Raw genomic sequence first — 22,345 nt, 5'->3', positions numbered from 1 at the left:
CTGAGATAACTTACACCGTCTTGCCACAAGCAGCTGGTCAACGTTCTACCTGAATTATAAAATCACCTTCTCACAGTTTAAACAGGTTTAAACTCTCTGCAATTGTTCTGGGGTGGTAGCATTTTTTTGTTTTGTTACAACCTACTTTACATTGCACTAACACAAATAGGTCCTTTGGTAACAATTGGATAGGAAAGGCCAAGGAGTGGGAAGGAAGTGGCCATGGCCTTAATTAAGGTAAAGCCCCAGCATTTGCCTGGTGCAAAAATGGTAATCCACATAAAACCATCTTTAGGGCTCCTGACAGCAAGGTTTGAACACACTCTCTTCTGGATGTAAGCTTATCACTGAGTGCCCCTAACCACATGGCCAACTTGCCTATTAGTGGTGGTAGCACCTGTTATATAATATTATTCTATGACTAAAGACATACCAGTGTACATAGGTAAATACATACATAAATGAACATAATATCAGAGTTGGGAACTAAGTTATTCAGCATAATTGAATTACTTGTATTGTTTGTTCTAGTGGTAATTTTTATCCAAGTTTATTTCCAGGCATAAAATAACAACCGCTACATACTTGGTATCAGAAATAGGGAGGTCAGATCATTTATTGATGCAATTAATTTTTCTGCACAATTGTGCACAGAAAAAATGTGGACATCATCTTCCTAATAGAACAGATTGAAGTTGACATTAAGGAGCATCTTTTGTGTTAATTAATAGCATATTTTAGAAAAATAGTAGATAAAATAAGGACTACACACATATTGGATAAGACCAGGCCCTGCCTATGAAATAAATCATCACAGAGAACAGCAAACATCCCATGGGATGGATTTAAAGCAATTTTTGAGGAGAGTGAAAACAGGTGTATGTATGTTAAGTAATCAGCCTAAAGGCTGGTTGGATCCTCAACAGGTCCACCATTAGCTGTCATAGATGGCCTAGGTGTCACTGAAGAGGCATACTAGGGAAATGAGGAGTGAGGCAGTTTCCTGTTGCTTTCCTCATTGAGCCAGAAGTTGCCACTGCATATCAGTCTGCCAAGCCCACTGAAATGCGTGCACCAACCGACCCTATGAGCGACATTTTCACAACATTCATAACAGGGACTGGCTGCATCACTCATACCTCAGCCACTTTCATATTGTCAAGGCTAAGGATGAGACTGAGACAAGTCAATGAAAGTAACAAATTTATTCTAGCCCATACCAGAAGACATAGTGCACTGTAAACACTACATCTTGCCAGCAAAGGCAAGTGAAAACAGGTATACACATTTAAAAGTGGTAATTATATATAAGATAGATATGTAAGTAGGAACTGTAATTAGGGCTCTTACACCAAACAGTATACCTGTACACAGTATATATATTATAACAGGAAAATAAAGACATTAAGAAGGAATAGGAGGTTAGGAAAAATAGATTTAAGAATGGTTGTGGAAGTAAGGAGAGATTGGAGGAACCTACCAAGAAATTGAATTTAGCAAAAATGTCAGCTAATGGTAACATGAATGCAAACATAATTGGCAGCCATACAAATTTTAGAGAGCAATGAAAGGATATGTATTAAGCAGGAAATAGGGTCCAGGAACGTTAACGAACAAGGGGAGTGAATATGTGAAAACTTAAGAAGATACGGTATTCAGTCAGCAGTATATGGAGATAATTTGATACAGAGATAATGACCTGCTAAGAATGTGACTAATACTGGTGAATTACTAAAATTTACCTATGATAATGCAGACATTTATAAAAAGAAAAGATGAAAGCTAGAAAAGTGGCTGGGATAGGTAGGATTTCAGGTGTTATACTACAGTCACTGGGTTGGGATATAGTGCCATATCTGAAGGAGCAATTTCAAATGAATGTACAGTTGCAGTTGTAGTCCAGTGCACAAGGGAAAGGATGATAAACATAAGGTGGATAATTACAGGCTAGTTACCTTTTTTACAATTTGATTTATGTCGCACCGACACAGTTGGGTCTTACAGCAACGATGGGATAGGAAAGGTCTAGGAGTGGGAAGGAAGTGGCCGTGGCCTTGTCTGGTGTGAAAATGGGAAACCACAGAAAACCATCTTCAGGAAGGCCAACAGTGAGGTTTGAATCCACTCAAACCACAGAAAACCATCTTCAGGGCTGCCAACAGTGGGTTCGAACCCACTATCTCCCAGATGCAAGCTCACAGCTGCACGCCCCTAACCGGATGGCCAACTCGCCCAGTGCCAGTTGCCTTGATGGTGTCATTTGTAAGCATTATTTCTGATTATGTTAGATATGTTTGAAAAATTACTAACTGGTTTGACAGGAGATGGTTTGAGATTAGGAAATGTTATTCCTGTAAGGCTCAACTTATAGGATTAGAGCAAGATTACAGCAGATATTTGACTGTATTGCTAATGCTATATCAAACATTTTTATAGGGTAAATCATAGAAGTCTATTAATATAAATGAGAGCTCTTGGACTAAACAAATGAGTTGTTGAATGGGTGGCTAAATTTCTGGAATACAGAACTCAGGAAATTAGAGTAGGTGAAGCATTACCTAATCCTGTAATGATTAAGAGGGGGTCCTACAGGGCAGTATTATTGGACTTTTACCTACTTTGCTGTGCAAAACTTTTGGACGAACGTAACTTTTGCATCTTGTTTCACTGCCAAGTAACATAGCTCAATGAAACTTCAACCATACATAGGAAGAACTGCTACAATATGGTATGGTAGGCAACTGAAAGGAATATGGAATGAGATGAACAGAAATGATACTTCTATACAGAAAGAATAAATTAAATGTAAGTCATCAAGACTTAGCATGCTCCCCTGGATATCATAAGAGAAGAGACATGGTTCTTAAAAGGGTAACTGATCACCATTGACAGCAATGCATGCTTTGCAACATGTTCCCATGCTGGCCACAAGATTGGTAAGGTGTTCTTTGGGTAGACGTTCCATTCCTCCACCAGCGCGGTTGACAACTGCTGGATGGTCGGTGGTGCATGTGGACGTGCTGCAATACGTCTGCCAACATGTCCCTCACGTCCTCGATAAGATTTAAGTCGGGGGAACGTGCAGGCCAGTACATTTGCCGAATATCCTCTCGTTCCAAGAGCTTCTCCACTCGCGCTGTTCGATGCCGTCGTGCATTGTCATCCATAAAAATTAAGTTAGGGCCGAATGCACCCCTGAGAAGACGCACATGGGGAAGGAGTACACTGTCACAATAACGTTGACCGGTAAATGTTCCCCGTTCAAAGAATTGGAGGTCGGTACGCCGATGCAACATTGTGCCTCCCCACACCATAACACTTGGACCACCAAAATGATCATGATCGACAATGTTCCTGGGTGCATTACGGTACGTGTTCCCACCTCTTGCCAGATAAGGGTACATCTAGAATCACTACTTAGACTCGATATGCTCTCATGCGAGAAGAACACGCGACCCCAGACCTCGTCGGTCCAGAACTGATAATGCTGGCATCATCGCAAACAGTGCCAACGATGTGCAGGTGTCAACTGAGCACAACATTGTGGTCATCCGGTGAACAGACCCCACCCATCCAGTCACCGTGCCACTGTAGATCGTGAAATTAGGTACCTTGCAGTTCTGTTAAATGTGGTTGTAAATGCACCCGCTGTTTGACGTGAGTGTCTTCTTACCAGTTGCACAATATAGTGGTCATCTGCCCTACGGGCAGCAGTGTCTCTGGTTCGGAATGCTCTCCATGCACGTGAACAATGTTGTGAGAAATACCAAACTCCTGGGCTACACTCATTACACTTTTCTTTCAGTTTCTCGATTATTCTTCCCCATGTGAAGTCATCCAAATGTTATCTCCGGGCCATGTTATAATAAATAACGTCATCACAGTACACCGTAAAAGCTTGCTGATTGACTCACGCTGTCTTGTCCCGTTCCTTCAGCTGCCTCTTTTTGAGGGGCCAGACCCATCTGGGGCTATAGTCACGCTGACCACAAGCCAGGTTTCTATGCACACGTGGGAGACCTCTGGCAACATGTTAAACATTTTTCATTCATTTCCACCGAGTATAGTTTTGCAGAGCGGTTTATGTTCAAAGTCAAAGTCAAAGATACCCGTCTCCCTTAATCTCGAATACCATAGATTAGGGAGAGGGTATTATTTATTGTAACCGTTTCATAATTTGTGATACATGCAGTATACAAAATTAGAAGGAGTAACTTGAGATAACTATCGAGAATTGTGTTAATAACTGGTACATTCGATGAATATTAATATAAAACATGATTAGAGAATGAACAGAGTAAGAATAATGTAAACTGAATGTTGGAGTTACGTTAATAGATGGCATTTTGAAAAGTAATCGGCAATACGGCAGATTAATAGAACTACTGCAACAAGGTAGTTCCATACTATACCTTAAGCCTATGTACCTAATGGCTCTAGACTTCAACGGAGTTATATTGTCTAGGATACCTTAGGTACAATTCAGTTCCTAGCTGACATGTATCACATCCTTTCCTTCCCTCAGTTTCCTGCTCCACATTCCCCTAATAATGTTAAATAATTTTGCAATTCTCCCCGGGTGCATCCACTCTCTGTTCAATAACTTTACAATTGTATACAACTGATTTTCGTTCTCAATTTTCTTTACATCCTCCTCATCTATAAATTTCTCTCGAATTTGCTTTGTCATTGAACAATCTTGTATCAGGTGTGCCCATCCCATTTCTTTAGAACATAGTAAACATTTATTTTCCTCTCTGTTTTGTCTGTATGCTTTATTTTTATGTATCCCCATCAACCACCATATTATACCCCTCATTCCCTTTTTTGTTATAATCTCTACATTTATCCTCATTCTCCTACTTACATTACTAAATTCTTCTAATGACCTCTTACTTCTACATTGTGCATCAATACATTGCTTTTCAATATCCTTAATATTTAGAACTATTTTTTTTTTACACATTATCATCTTCTCTATACAGTCTCTTTTCCAGTAATATTCCATTCCTATCGTTTCCAAAATGTTCCCTATCCCATTCACCCAGTATCCTTGGTTCTGATGTTTCATTTGGTGTTGATATGCTGTCTGTAATACTTCGCCTCTTCTCGCAGCTTCATTCTCAACCAATACCTTATTATCCTTTTAATAATATCCACTTGCAGACTTATATCTTTGCACATCATTCTCACTCCACAGTTAGCTGTACAACTGGGTAGACCCATAATTATTTTACCAAATCTACTCGTAATTGTATCAAGTGAATCAACCCTCCCTTCAACTCCCCAAATTTCCGCTCCGTACAACACTCTAGATTTTTATACATTTTTATACACTCTGTAGTCTGTGTTGGGCATCTTCTTCTCCAGTATGTTAATGGCTGACAGTGCACTCATACCTTTTAGTTTCGATCTTTTTATTTGCTCTGTCCATTTCCCATTTCCACTTAATATCAAACCCAAGTATTCCACTTTCTTGACAACTTCTAACCTCGTCTCGCCCAACCACCATTTTTCATTTTTTGACAATTTATATCCCTTTTTGCACACCATTACCTTGCTTTTCTGTGCATTCATTTTGAAATTCCACTCTTTACAGTAATTTATCACTACATTTATACTACCCTGCATACTACTGGGTGTCAAAGTGAGCAGAAGGATGTCGTCAGCAAAAATGAGCCCCGGAATATCCTGGTTCTCAAGATGGTGGCATGGCGACGAATTAGGGAACCTGACATACATAACGGAAACAGGAGGTAGTAGCATAGACTTGGCGCTATGCTCTAGGAATGCGTTGCCTGTGATTAAATGCATGAAGGTTAAGGAATGGGGTGAGTCACATAATGTACCAATTATTGTCAGAGTAAAAGATAGACAGGGGAGGGCGTTAACAAGCAATACGATAAAATTCAAAGAAACGTTAGTTACTAAATACAGGTGGAGAGAGGAGCTAAAGAAGGAGTTTATGGATTAGTATGAGGGAGAAATAGGCCAGATAGTGAAAGCTGGAATAGATTCAATGATCGAGATTAACCACACGAGTACAACAGTTAAAACAATAGAAAAACTATAAAGATGGCAGGGGAGAAGATGAGGATAAAGGAGGGGCAGAACATAATAGGAAAATGTTGGTACAATGACGAATGCATGCATAAAAGTATGAAGTACTGAAAGCATTGAAGGCATATAGGAAGCATGGGGGAGAAAACCATAGGATGGAATTTTGTAACTTGAGAAGAGAATACAGGGAATTACTGTATACAACTAAGTCCGAATGGCAGGAGTTGATAGTTGTTGAATTAAATAGCAATGCAAAATAGAATGATAGTAGGAAAGTATGGAGTACAATTAGGAGGATTTGTGGAATGCGGAAGCTTCCGGGCAGACTGAAATAAGTCAGGCTATCTGGGTGGAGCACTATAAGAAACTATTAGAGGTTGAAGATAGGTGGAGACCGAGAATAAATGAAAACGGAATAACGGTAGGGCTGGAGTGTACTGTGCCTGTATTAGACAAGGAAATATCGGTAGAAGAAATAAGAGAGGTCTTAGGGAAAGCCAAGAAAGGCAAATCAGGAGCGATTTCGGGCATCACTAACGAATTTTGGAAGCAGGTGGCGCAGAATAAGGATATTCTAGAAAGTATGGTGACACTATTTAACGGAATATTTGAGGGAGGGGAGTTTCCGAAATCTTGGCAAGAGGGAGTGATCCGCCCATTCTACAAGAAGAAAGGAGATAAATCTAACCCAGAGCGGTTTATGTATGTACCTTATATACTGTATTGTAACCGTTCAACACCATGCTAAGAGACATGTCATGATGCTCAACGAGATATATATGCCGTTTTCCGGGTCATTCTACGACATATTCGGTCGCATTAATATGTAAAAATTAAACTTTGTAAGTAAGATTTTTCAGTATGCATTTTGATGTGTGATAACGTGTAGGTGATGCAATATGCGTGTTTCAAGTTTCTTTATCAGTTTGATTCTTTCCTTTTGTCTTCTGTGATTATGGGTTAACCACAAAGTTGTTCCGTGGATTTTCGCATGAAGTAGTATGTACGGCCCTATAGTTCGTGTTGTTTGAGTGAAGCATTCGTAAGGGTGGAGTTAGATAATTCAGCGGACTTCATAATCCATTCCAAGTTTAATCAGCTGAGATGGGTCTTCTCAATTTTTCAAACGTAGATCATTCGGGGCTTCACAATTTAATGCATGCATACAGTTACCTCCATTTCTAGTCTTAAGAATGCTGACAACTAAAAACAGGAGAAATGACTCGAGGTGCGAACAATGACCTAGATAGTTACGCGAGTGAGCGGTATGATGAGTTAATACCTGTTGATTTAGGATCTTCTCAATGTGTAAATAACGTGGATTTCAGGTACTTGTGTGTGAAAATGAAGGGTGAAACAGTGTATCTGAAAATGTTTAAGGCCGGGCTGAGTGGTTCAGACGGTTAAGGCGCTGGCTTTCTAACCCCAACTTGGCAGGTTCGATCCTGGCTCAGTCCGGTGGTATTTGAAGGTGCTCAAATACGACAGCCCCGTGTCAGTAGATTTACTGGCACGTAAAAGAACTCCTGCGGGACTAAATTCCGGCACCTCGGCGTCTCCGAAGACCGTAAAAGTAGTTAGTGGGACGTAAAGCAAATAACATTATTATTATTATTATTAAAATGTTTAAGATGACAGATTAATAATAATAATAATAATAATAATAATAATAATAATAATAATAATAATAATAATAATAATAATAATAATAATAATAATAATGATGATGATGAATTGAACCGATACTGAATATGGTTGAAACATTGAGATAAAATGATATTTGAAGGTATCCATAAATGATTATTTGACTGGAGAATAAGAGATCATGGAACTAAGAATTACGAATTTATGTCTGGCTGCGAGTGAAAGTATTTCGCTCAGCTGACTGAGACAGGCTGTTCTTAGAGAGAGATTTGTGGCCTTCAGGATAAATGACAAGAGGGGGCAACACCAGGTCGAAAGTGACTGGTCCTGTTAGGTTTGTCAAATGCTCAAAAAACATAAGGTGTTTCCCTCGTTTTCACACTGTAATGAATATGCGCGTGTCAATAATGTGTTGCCATCAACGCAGTACATTTCATGATCCGATAGGTGAAGTAATCCTCCAAATGTTGTAGTTAAATAAGACCGTAGTGGGGAGTTTCAGGTAGCACCTCGAAGTCAATATAACGTGCTTCGATACCCGATTGGTATTAATGTCCTTGGATCGGCGCCAGGAAACCTGAAAAGGGGTCACAGTTTCAGAAGGCATTAAAGAGTGTGGATTATATCCTGTGTTGATGATTTAAAGATGAGTGAATCATATTTACATGTGTTTATGTTTATGTATTATATCAGTGTATGGTGATTTATGGTAACTTACGGTGATTAACAAGATGCCAGCGTCATGTGTCCGCTTTGTAAAATATTAGAATAATGTATTGCCCCGGAGAAATGCGTATATATGCGATAGTGTGATATATAATTACTGTGATAAAGTAGACTTTAAACCGACGACATGATTTTCATGATTGGGTAAATATACAGAACTGCATTTCATGAAATGTCCTATTATTACGACACTGTAACATAATATTGTTTTTCTCACGAGAATGCCATCCTTTTCATACAATCTTGTGTTATAATGTAATAATATATTTGATACTCGTGGGTACCGATATTGAGATAAAGGGACAGATCCCTACTTATTAAGAAGTGAAATGTATATGTGCAGTGTTAATAAGTTGATTTGGGTATGCCAGAATGAGATTCAGAAGTGATAAAGACTGACAAAAGATATTAACGGCATTTCCCATATAATTAATTTTTGCGTTACGTAGGCAATAATATGGCATCAATCAATACTGATCTCCATTTAGGGCAGTCGCCCAGGTGGCAGATTCCCTATTTGTTGTTTTCCTAGCCTTTTCCTAAATGATTTCAAAGAAATTGGAAATTTATTGAACATCTCTCTTGGTAAGTTATTCCAATCCCTAACTCCCCTTCCTATAAATGAATATTTGCCCCAGTTTGTCCTCTTGAATTCCAACTTTATCTTCATATTGTGATCTTTCCTATTTTTATAAACGCCATTCAAACTTATTCGTCTACTAATGTCATTCCACGCCATCTCTCCGCTGACAGCCTGGAACATACCACTTAGTCGAGCAGCTCTTCTTCTTTCTCTCAATTCTTCCCAACCCAAACATTGCAACATTTTTGTAACGCTACTCTTTTGTCGGAAATCACCCAGAACACATCGAGCTGCTTTTCTTTGGATTTTTTCCAGTTCTTGAATCAAGTAATCCTGGTGAGGGTCCCATACACTGGAACCATACTCTAGTTGGGGTCTTACTAGAGACTTATATGCCCTCTCCTTTACATCCTTACTACAACCCCTAAACACCCTCATAACCATGTGCAGAGATCTGTACCCTTTATTTACAATCCCATTTATGTGATTACCCCAATGAAGATCTTTCCTTATATTAACACCTAGATACTTACAATGATCCCCAAAAGGAACTTTCACCCCATCAAGGCAGTAATTAAAACTGAGAGGACTTTTCCTACTTGTAAAACTCACAACCTGACTTTTAACCCCGTTTATCAACATACCATTGCCTGCTGTCCATCTCACAACATTTTCGAGGTCACGTTGCAGTTGCTCACAATCTTGTAACTTATTTATCACTCTATAGAGAATAACATCATCCGCAAAAAGCCTTACCTCTGATTCCACTCCTTTACTCATATCATTTATATATATAAGAAAACATAAAGGTCCGATAATACTGCCTTGAGGAATTCCCCTCTTAATTATTACAGGGTTAGATAAAGCTTCACCTACTCTAATTCTCTGAGATCTATTTTCTAGAAATATAGCAACCCATTCAGTCACTCTTTTGTCTAGTCCAATTGCACTCATTTTTGCCAGTAGTCTCCCGTGATCCAAACTATCAAATGCTTTAGACAGGTCAATCGCGATACAGTCCATTTGACCTCCAGAATCCAAGAGATCTGCTATATCTTGCTGGAATCCTACAAGTTGACCTTCAGTGGAATAACCTTTCCTAAAACCGAATTGCCTTCTATCGAACCACTTATTAATTTCGCAAACATGTCTAATATAATCAGAAAGAATGCCTTCCCAAAGCTTACATACAATGCATGTCAAACTTACTGGCCTGTAATTTTCAGCTTTATGTCTATCACCCTTTCTTTTATACACAGGGGCACCTATAGCAACTCTCCATTCATCTGGTATAGCTCCTCCGACCAAACAATAATCAAATAAGTACTTCAGATATGGTACTATATCCCAACCCATTGTATTTAGTATATCCCCAGAAATCTGATCAATTCCAGTCGCTTTTCTAGTTTTTAACTTTTGTATCTTATTGTAAATGTCATTGTTATCATATGTAAATTTTATTACTTCTTTGGCCTTAGTCTCCTCCTCTATCACGACATTATCCTTGTAACCAACAATCTTTACATACTGCTGACTGAATACTTCTGCCTTTTGAAGATCCTCACATACACACTCCCCTTGTTCATTAATTATTCCTGGAATGTCCTTCTTGGAACCTGTTTCTGCCTTAAAATACCTATACATACCCTTCCATTTTTCACTAAAATTCGTATGACTGCCAATTATGTTTGCCATCATATTATCCTTAGCTGCCTTCTTTGCTAGATTCAATTTTCTAGTAAGTTCCTTCAATTTCTCCTTACTTCCACAGCCATTTCTAACTCTATTTCTTTCCAGTCTGCACCTCCTTCTTAGTATCTTTATTTCTCTATTATAATAAGGTGGGTCTTTACGATTCCTTACCACCCTTAATGGTACAAACCTGTTTTCGCATTCCTCAACAATTTCTTTAAACCCATCCCAGAGTCTGTTTACATTTATATTTACCGTTTTCCACCGATCATAGTTACTTTTTAGAAACTGCCTCATGCCTGCTTTATCAGCCATATGGTACTGCCTAACAGTCCTACTTTTAAGACCTTCCTTTCTATCACATTTATTTTTAACTACCACAAAAACAGCTTCATGATCACTAATACCGTCTATTACTTCAGTTTCCCTATAGAGCTCATCTGGTTTTATCAGCACGACATCCAGGATATTTTTCACTCTGGTTGGTTCCATCACTTTCTGAATCAGCTGTCCTTCCCATATTAACTTATTTGCCATTTGTTGGTCATGCTTCCTGTCGTTCGCATTTCCTTCCCAATTGACATCTGGCAAATTCAGATCTCCCGCTACAATCACATTTCTTTCCATGTCGTTTCCCACATAGCTGACTATCCTATCAAATAATTCCGAATCCGCGTCAGTGCTACCCTTTCCCGATGTGTACACTCCAAATATATCAAGTTGCCTATTATCTTTAGAAATGAGCCTTACACCTAGAATTTCATGTGTCTCATCTTTAACTTTTTCGTAGCTTACAAATTCTTCTTTCTCCAGAATGAACACTCCGCCTCCCACCCTTCCTATCCTATCTCTACGATACACACTCCAGTGCCGTGAGAAAATTTCTGCAGGTATGTATAGATATTTTCATGTGACTCTATCAGTTTATTAAAATTATGTTTTGAATTGGGAAAACTCCATTCTTATTACTTAGTAATGTAACGTATTCCTCTTGCTATAACACCCTACTTTCAATATAATTAGATTAAGTGTCCACTTCTCTTATGAACAGTACTTTTGACCCGTATGCTCTTGAGCGTAGCCGTTGTGTCAGTTGAAAGTATGGAGGATGGGGCTTCGATGCCCGGGTTTGATTCCCGAAGTTCCTCATCCGAAAGATTTCCATCCAAATACTTATTTGTGAACTTAAATTTTATATTCAGCACTCTGCCGACCCTGGGACATGCGCAATATATATACAAACATACATATTAGAGTCTTGCAAATTCGAGTCTTGGTAATCTGCGGCTCATTAGTAGGCCCGATCCTGTCTGCTCTATATACCAATGATAGGAACAGAGCGGAGCTTGCTACCACGTACCTCTATGCGGACGATACTGCAATATGAATCCAGCACCCTCAGCCCCTATGTAACCGAATGAGGCTCCAGTTAACGCTGCGCACACTAGAAGAGTGGCTCACTAAATGGCAAATCAAAGTCAACGTAGAGAACTGCCAAGCAGTGATGTTACCACGTAAAAACAGACGCACACACAAACCTGCCAATATCAAACCACTGACACTATTTAACAAGCAAATAGAATGGCATGAAAGAGCTTAATATCTAGGGGTAATCCTAGACAAAATGTTAACGATGCTAAATCACGTCAGAGACATAAGGCGAAAAGTACACATAAGACTCGTCAAACTGAGCCCCCTACTGAACAGCAAATCCTTCATAAACACTAAGGTAGTAGTCAACATGTATAAAGCCCTAATTAAGCCAATCATCATGTATGCTGCCCCAGAATGTGGATATAGGGCTAAAACTAACCTTGGTAGACTTGAATACACACAGAACAAATGCCTACGGGCAGCGGCGAAACTTCCTTACGGACCGGCAATAAGGAACCTACGCTCTCGAACAAACAATCGCTCTATAAGACATCATTTTAGAAAGCGAAAGCTGCGAATGTACGCCATGGTGTGGGGCAACTGAAACAATCCCTTAATCAGGAGCATTGGACGGTACGACCCAGACCAATACAAACATACCCCACGTCGAATCACGTATTGTTCAGCCACAGCAATAGAAGATAATGGGCCCACTCCACCCCTTCTAAGACATCTAACACACCAATAACATATTAAAGGTCAAAAACTTCATAATGGTCCGTATTGAAAAAAGATTTACAATGAAAAACAGAGGTAAGGTTATCCACCTGTTCAATACTACTTACAATGTGTTATCATTAAAATATCACATTTTATTATTCCATTTGGTGGGTACCGGTTTCGGCATTATATAATGCCATCATCATCCCAAGATTTAAGCAAGCAAGGACACTTAATAAAACACATATATATGTACATAGATAGCTAGTAACGGTAGTCGCGTAACATCATAAAACATTTGACCACATAATGTCTCTAAAAACACATTAAAATTCTGAAATTGTGGAATTCTAGATTTAAGATAAGAGTTTTTTGTATGTACAATTCAGTATGATCTTATCACCCAATAATGTTGATTAATGATTTCTATGTATAGAGCTATAAGTTATGTAAGATCTTCATTTTTTCTCTTTTTACCATCTATATAGTTAAATGACGATTATTCTATTGCTCTTGAACACCATATAGAGTCCTTGAGAACGTTCTAACGTGTAAGGTTAAATCCTAAATACATAATTATCACATTTTAGAGTATTACTGTACAGTATAAAATAGAGAAGACCATTGTACATTCAATGTAAATAAAAATAGTTCCTCTTGGTAAAACTCAGATAGCCATTGTAAACTGGTCAGATGTTTAGAGCAAGTGGAGAGCTTGTTCTTAGTGTAATTGTTGTTGGAATCTACTGATATGTCTTAACTTGATGAGTCATATAATAATAGAGGCTAAAATTTCAGTAATATCTTCAAATATAATTGGGTTGACGCCGAAGGTTGACTTTTTTATGAAACACAATGTTTTAAATGTTCAAACGTAACCTTAGAGGATCTTAATTCAACCGGACCTAAAAGAAAATAATACCTGTGTAAGGATAACGTACACGGATCAAGAAGAGTGTTAGGCGAATTTTTTTAAAAAAGAACAGAAACTCACCTCAAGTACCACACTATCAACAAAAGGTTAAAACAGGACTGGCGGGCACCACTGCCGAGCGATGTGTCAGACAACAAGCTGCATGCATCAACGGGGAAACGGGCCGTGCCTTGTAGGGGGAAGGGGAGGAGAGGAGACCTGAACAGGAGAGTAGGGGTCGGTAGGGCGTGGATTCCGGTACGGATAATACGCCAGCGTGTTGCGAACTGTTTTGTGTATTGGTTGATCTTTTGGAATTTTAAGCTTGCCAATTACTGAAATGAATAAATCAAATAAAATAGTAGGTTTTTCAGTAAGTTAATTCAGATTAAATTTGGGTTGTAATACTGGTCCGAAATAATGAAGAATTGCACTGTTAGATCTAAAAGAGGCCCCTTGTTCAATATTTCAAAGATGTCCAAATCGTTGTTTATGCCGTAAAAGTTATGTTTATATTCGTGCGTATGCTGCCCTATTGCTGAAAATCTTTTGTATTTAATGGCTTTTATATGTTCGTTGTATCTGACTTTAAAAGATCTACCAGTTTGTCCTATGTAGACACTGAAACAATCATTACAGTGGAATCTGTACACTCCTGATTTATCGAAAGGATTGGGGCAGTTGACCCGGCTAGAATTATGGAATGTATCAAGGTTTATTGTTAGTTTTGAAGGCGATTTTTGTGTTTTTCTTTTAGAATATATTGGTAACACGGTAAATATCCGGGTTAAATGTGAAGGGTGCAAATGCTACTGGTTTCATTTTTTCTTTCTGTAAATTGATCTTGGGTCGATGCTTAAACTTACGTATTATGCGTTCTATGAAACCATGATTAAAACCATTGTGTATTGCAATGTTACGTATAATATTAAGTTCTTTGTTCAGTTCTGCTTTTGACATAGGAATATTATAGGCACGATGCACTAAACTATTATAAGTAGCCCGCTTATGGCGAGAGGGGTGTAGGGATTCTTGTTGTATGGTTAAAGCTGTATGCGTTGGTTTTCTATAGATTTTATATTTAAAAGCAAGCGGGAGTCTGGTGATAGTTAGGTCTAAGAAATTGAGGGTATTATTAATTTCAGACTCTATTGTGAACTTAATGTTAGCGTCAATGTTATTGAGATGTTCTAGGGTGGTAGCTGCATCGGTGTCACGTTGATCCATGATAATAAACGTATCATCTACAAACTTAGACCATAAGACTATATTGTTAAACTTCTTGTCTTTTTCTATTTTAGTGTACTCTAAGTGATCAATGTATATGTTGGCCAGAATGCCTGATGCCGGCGAACCCATGTCCAATCCGTCTTATTTGTATATTATCTTATCGAATATGAAATAATTGTTACTAGTTAATAGTTTCATTATAGGCATGAAATCCGCTATTTCAAGTTGGTTGAGCTGACTATGAGAACGTAAGTTTTTTTAAAATAATGGGTGTAATTTTTTCTGGTTTGATATTTGCATACATGTTGGTAATGTCAAAGGAATGTATAGTATGGTATGGTTGCAACTTAAATTTGTCTAGCCGTTGATTTATTCAAGAGTGTTTTTGACTGATTTGTTCGCCTTGAAAGTGTAGTGCTTGCTCAAAAACTGTTGGATGAATCGAGCTGTTTTGTAAAGTGGACTAGGTCTGAAATTTATTATCGGGCGTACAGGAATTCCGACTTTATGAATCTTAGGTTGCGCTTTAACCGTTGGCAGGCCAGGGTTCATATTAATCAATTTATTCTTTTAACTATCCGTTAGTAGAATAAATTGCCCATCGATATTCAAGACGAAACCAGACACGAGGCTAAAAAACAAACAACTTTTTCAGCACACCGACACACCTTTTATCTTCTACACAACTTCCAAACAGAAAAAAATTCTTCAGCTTAAAGATAAAATCAGAAATTCAGAAACCGTTATCACGAAAGCAGATAAAGGGAATGCTACTATCGTAATGGACCAAGCAGACTATATCGAAAGAACAAAAAAATTCTTCACAGATAAATCTTTCACAGTTGTGGACAAAGATCCTACCCAAATCATTCAAAGACAATTAAAACAGGTACTTGAAAACACAAATTTTCTACTACCGGATAGTGAAAAGAATTAATTGATTAATATGAACCCTGGCCTGCCAACAGTTAAAGCGCAACCTAAGATTCATAAAGACGGAATTCCTATGCGCCCGATAAAAAAATTTCAGACCTAGTCCACTTTACAGAATAGGTCGATTCATCCAACAGTGTTTGAGCAAGCACTACACTTTCAAGGCGAACAAATCAGTCAAAAACACTCTTGAATAAATCAACGGCTAGACAAATTTAAATTGCAACCATACCATACTATACATTCCTTTGACATTACCAACATGTACGCAAATATCAAACCAGAAGAAGTTACACCCATTATTTAAAAAACTTACGTTCTCATAGTCAGCTCAGCCAACTTGAAATAGCGGATTTCATGCCTATAATGAAACTAATAACTAGTAACAATTATTTCATATTCGATAAGATAATATACAAATAGGACGGATTGGACATGGGTTCGCCGGCATCAGGCATTCTGGCCAACATATACATTGATCACTTAGAGTACACTAAAATAGAAAAAGACAAGAAGTTTAACAATATAGTCTTATGGTCTAGGTTTGTAGATGATACGTTTATTATCATGGATCAACGTGACACCGATGCAGCTACCACCCTAGCACATCTCAATGACATTGACGCTAACATTAAGTTCACAATAGAGTCTGAAATTAATAATACCCTCAATTTCTTAGACCTAACTATCACCAGACTCCCGTTTGCTTTTAAATATAAAATCGATAGAAAACCAACGCATACAGCTTTAACCATACAACAAGAATCCCTACACCCCTCCTGCCATAAGCGGGCTACTTATAATAGTTTAGTGCATCGTGCCTATAATGTTCCTATGTCAAAAGCAGAACTGAACAAAGAACTTAATATTATACGTAACATTGCAATACACAATGGTTTTAATCATGGTTTCATAGAACGCATAATACGTAAGTTTAAGCATCGACCCAAGATCAATTTACAGAAAGAAAAAATGAAACCAGTAGCATTTGCACCCTTCACATTTAACCCGGATATTTACCGTGTTACCAATATATTCTAAAAAAAACACAAAAATCGCCTTCAAAACTAACAACAAACCTTGATACATTCCATAATTCTAGCCGGGTCAACTGCCCCAATCCTTTCGATAAATCAGGAGTGTACAGATTCCACTGTAATGATTGTTTCAGTGTCTACATAGGGCAAACTGGTAGATCTTTTAAAGTCAGATACAACGGACATATGAACGCCATTAAATACAAAAGATTTTCAGCAATAGGGCAGCATACGCACGAATACAAACATAACTTTTACGGCATTAACAACGATTTGGACATCGTTGAAATATTGAACAAGGGGCCTCTTTTAGATCTAACAGAGCAATTCTTCATTCTTTTGGACCAGTGTTACAACCCAAATTTTAATCTTAATGAACTTACTGAAAAACCTACTATTTTATTTGATTTTTTCATTTCAGTAATTGGCAAGCTTAAAATTCCAAAAGATCAACCAATACACAAAACAGTTCGCAACACGCTGGCGTATTATCCGTACCGGAATCCACGCCCTACCGACCCCTACTCTCCTGTTCAGGTCTCCTCACCTCCCCTTCGCCCTACAAGGCACGCCTCGTTTCCCCGTTGATGCATGCAGCTTGTTGTCTGACACATCGCTCTGCAGTGGTGCCTGCCAGTCCTGTTTTAACCTTTCGTTGATAGTGTGGTGCTTGAGGTGAGCTTCTGTTCTTTCTTTTCAAAAAATCGCCTAACACCCTTCTTGATCCGTGCATGTTATCCTTACACAGGTATTATTTTCTTTTAGGTCCGGTTGAATTAAGATCCTCTAAGGTTACGTTTGAACATTTAAAACATTTTTTTCATAAAAAAGTCAACCTTCGGCGTCAACCCACCTATATTTGAAGATATTACTGAAATTTTAGCCTCTATTATTATATGACTCATCAAGTTAAGGCATATCAGTAAGATTCCAACAACAATTACACTAAGAACAAGCTGTCCACCTGCTCTAAACACCTGACCAGTTTACAATGGCTATCTGAGTTTTACCAAGAGGAACTATTTTTATTTACATTGAATGTACAATGGTCTTCTCTATTTTATACTGTACAGTAATACTCTAAAATGTGATAATTATGTATATAGGATGTAACCTTACACGTTAGAACGTTCTCAAGGACTCTATATGGTGTTCAAGAGCAATAGAATAATCGTCATTTAACTATATAGATGGTAAAAAAGAAAAAATGAAGTTCTTACATAACTTGCAGCTCTATACATAGAAATCATTAATCAACATTATTGGGTGATAAGAACATACTGAATTGTACATACAAAAAACTCTTATCTTAAATCTAGAATTCCAGAATTTCAGAATTTTAATGTGTTTTTAGAGACATTATGTGGTGAAATGTTTTATGATGTAACGCGGCTACCATTGCTAGCTATCTATGTACATATATATGTGTTTTATTAAGTGTCCTTGCTTGCTTAAATTTTGGGCTGATGGTGGCATTATATAATGCCGAAACCGGTACCCATCAAATGGAATAATACAATGTGATATTTTAATGATAACACATTGTAAATAGTATTGAACAGGTGGATAACCGTACCGTACCGGTACAGGATATGTTCGGATCATTTTCGAATTTCTGATTTTAGAAATCCACGACAGTTCAGTCATGGGTAAGTGAAATGCAATCATCATCATCATCATCATCATCATCATCATCATCGTTGACCAACTCTAGTTTCCTAGGTGTGGTATAGGAGCCCCTTCCATTTTGTTCTGTCCATGAACCATTCTTCGTTCACAATCCGCTCCCAATCCTAACCTCTCTCCTCTACATCCTTCTTCACTAAGTCTGTCCATTTTTCTCTAGGTCTGCCCACTGGTCTCTTTTCCCTGATTTATCTTTCATACTCCTTTCTTGCAGACGTGTTGGCACTCATTCTTTCACATGACCAAACCACTTCAGTCTTGCCTTTTGGATCTTCTGGAATAAGGAGTCTTCTAGTCCTACGTTTTCTCTGACCTTTTCATACCTGATTTTATCCCTCCTGGTCTTCTGGATCATTGTGCGTAGGAACTTCATTTCTGCTGCTTGGAGTTTCGAGTTGTCCTTTCTTGTTAATGTAGCGGTTTCCAGGCTGTATGTGAATATGGGGGTGTAGTATGATTTATACAGTGTCATCTTGGTTTTGAATGGTACTTGTTTATCCCATTACTTGGAGGTAAAAATGTATTGCTTTGCTGATTCGCCTGTTTACTTCATATTTAGCTAAGTTGGACATTATAATACACAAGTACTTAAATTCTGTGACACTGTCCAGCTTAGTGCTATTTAGCATGATTTCTGGCTGATTGTCACTCTTCTGTACCTTCAACACCACCGTTTTAGCCTTGTTGATGTTTAATCCATATCTCTCAAACTCCTGACTCCACCCCTGCAGTCTCTCTTCTACATCATTCTCTGAGTTACCCCAAATTACTACATCATCTGCAAATGCAAATGCTTTTAAGTCTTGTTGTCCCTTTTCTTTTAGTGCCTTTAATATGGTATCCATTACAATGATAAATAATAGGGGCGACAAAGCACTACCTTGTTGTACTCCCATTTTTGTCTCAAACCAGTCTGACAGTCCAGAACCGACTTGTACACAGCTTCTGGTTATCTCGTAAAGCACCTTAACTTTTGAAATGAGACTGTCTCGAACTTCGAGCTTTCTCAGGCACTCCCAATTAAGCTCCCTCTTTATGCTGTCATAAGCCTTTTCGATGTCAATGAACAGAAGATATAAAGGCTTCTCTTTTTTTCCAGTGTTTTTCCATCAGCATCCTGACAGCGAATATAAGATCTGTTGTTGATCTTCCAAGCCTAAAGCCATATTGTTCCTCTTCTAAAAGTGGTTCTACAATTTCTCGTAGTCTATTTTCTATATTTTTTCCAGGAATGTTTAGTCCATGAAAGAGTAGAGTGATGCCACGGTAGTTGGTACAATTCCGTCTGCTACCTTTCTTGAATATAGGTACAATTATACCATTCTTCCAGTCTTCTGGGATGGTATTTTTATGCCATACTACATTTAGGAGTCTCTATAGCCACTGGATTGCTGGGGTTCCTCCTGCTCTTAACATTTCCAAACTTAACTCATATATTCCTGCAGCTTTCCCTTTCATCATACTTTTAAGGCTCTTCTCTGTCTCCAGCCATGCGATTGGCGGCTCCATATTTTTACTGGGTTCTTCACTTTCTCCAAATTCTTCTCTGTTTTGAATTACATTTGATGCCTCTCCATTCAGGAGCTTGTCAAAGAAGTTCTTGAATTCTCTCCTGTTTCCATCTTCCTCTCGTACTACTGATCCACTGTCCTGCTCTATTACCTTGATGTCTTCTAGGTTATTTCGCTTGTTTTTAATTACTCTGTAATGAAGTTTCTTGTTTCCTCTGCTGTCCTCTTCCAACTTTTCCACAAACTCATTCCATTTTTTTCTTTCTCTTCTCTTACTATCCTCTTAGCTGTAATATTTTTGCCCTGTAGAGCTCCTGTAGTTTTGTTATTTCTTGGCCACCTGGATCTTGTGCATCTCTTTGCTTTTCTTTGTCTAGCATCTATTTTGCCCAATTTCTCTCTTTTATAGCCAATCTGACTGTCATTCCACCAAGGTGTCTCTTTTTCTTTCATGGTCGACCCTGTTACTCCAGGCAGGTTTTTAGCTTCACCCACCAAAGTATCCTTAAACATTTTCCATTCTTCTTCTACTGTATTCATTTCCCCTTTTGGTAAGGGTCACTGTATCCTACTATTCTTCTATCTATTCTTCATTCAGCTTGGCTTCTTCTAATTTCCAAGTCTTCACTTTACGTTTTCTTTTGCTTTACTTCGTGGTTGTGTTAGCCACATGATTTAGGTCTGCAATCAATAATCTATGATCACTGTCCATACTCTCACTGGGAATAACTTTGACATCCGTTGCATATTTCCCTCCTCCTTTGTTAGTGATGATATAGTCGATGAGATACTTATGTTTTCCATCCCAGCTATATCTTGTTATGTTGTGGCTGTCTTGTTTTTGGAAGAAGGTAGTTTTGATGATGAATCCATTTCTTCTGCACAAATCAAGCACTTGTTCGCCTTCTGCATTTCTGTTTCCAAACCCATGTGGTCCAATGATTTCCTCATAACCAAGTCTGTCTGTCCCAACTTGTGCATTTAAGTCCCCAATGATGATATTTTCTTCATCAATTATATCTTCTAGATCTAGACAGAATTGTTCCTTCTCTTGAGCACTACATTCAACCTGTGGTGCATATACCTGCACTAGCGTGTAATTTGTGGACTCCAGCTGCAAAGATAATTGAATGATCCTATCATTCTTATAGGACACTTCGGTAATGGCGTCCATGTTTTTCGTTATCAGGAAAGCTACACCATTTCTGGCCTCTTCCTCACGTCCACTCCATAGGCTACTAATTTGTAGCGATCTCTGAGAATCTTGCTACTTGCCTTTCTCCATTTTGTTTCACTCATTCCCAATATGGATAGATTTTCCTCTTCGTCATATCGATAAGTTCTTCAGTTTTTTCCAGTCAGGGTCAAAATATTCATAGTCCCAATTCTTACATTGTTCTTTGGACATAATCTGTCTTTCATCGGAGCCATAATGGCCGTTATACCTGCCAGATCTGCTCGAAGACTTTGTCAATTTCGGTATTATTTTCGATCTCCGTCCGAGGCTCGTTTGATTGTTGAAAGCAATTCGAAGAAGCTACCACTGGCTTGCTAGGCCTACCATGGATCTTCGCGTTGATACTTTGTTATGCACTAGATAGTCAGTGCCTGACACGCATTTCCTCATGTCAGTTAAGTTTATGGTTTACCCGCCAATACTCGGGAGGCTGATTGAAGTGGTTGCCCACTGGGCGATGGGGTCGCCACATCCCTACGCCTAAGTGAAATGCATTTGGAATTAACGTTCAATATGTCTATTATTTTTAGGTTAAAACCTGGATCTGTGCCATCGTAAAACATCACAAATGATACAAATATTACACCATCAGGTCGAAAGGGGAAATGAGATGATGAGGAAAGTGTGGAGGAACCAACAACAGACAATCTTGTTACTGAATAAGCTGATGTTCTCTGTGATGCCAGACAATCTAAAGATAAAAGTGAAGTCAACATGAAATTACTCACACTAAAATTACGCAGAGCTTAGCAGGTCATTTCACGAAGGAATGCTTTGGTGACAAAATTGAAAACTATTATTTATATGTAAATGTTAATTCTATTAACTGCATCTGCACGGAATGTGCCAATAATTTTGTTGCCAAATGTTTGAATGTGCATATTCAGTGTTATTTGAATGAAAAATACGAAAAGGACAAGAAATGTAATGGCTAAACAAAAATTCATTTGTTGTAAGAACTGAATTTTGTAAATATTTAATTGCCAATAGGCTACATAC

This window comes from Anabrus simplex, chromosome 2 (assembly GCF_040414725.1).
Source record: "Anabrus simplex isolate iqAnaSimp1 chromosome 2, ASM4041472v1, whole genome shotgun sequence".
NCBI classification, from domain to species: Eukaryota; Metazoa; Arthropoda; class Insecta; order Orthoptera; family Tettigoniidae; genus Anabrus; species Anabrus simplex.
This window is presented reverse-complemented; position numbering follows the sequence as displayed.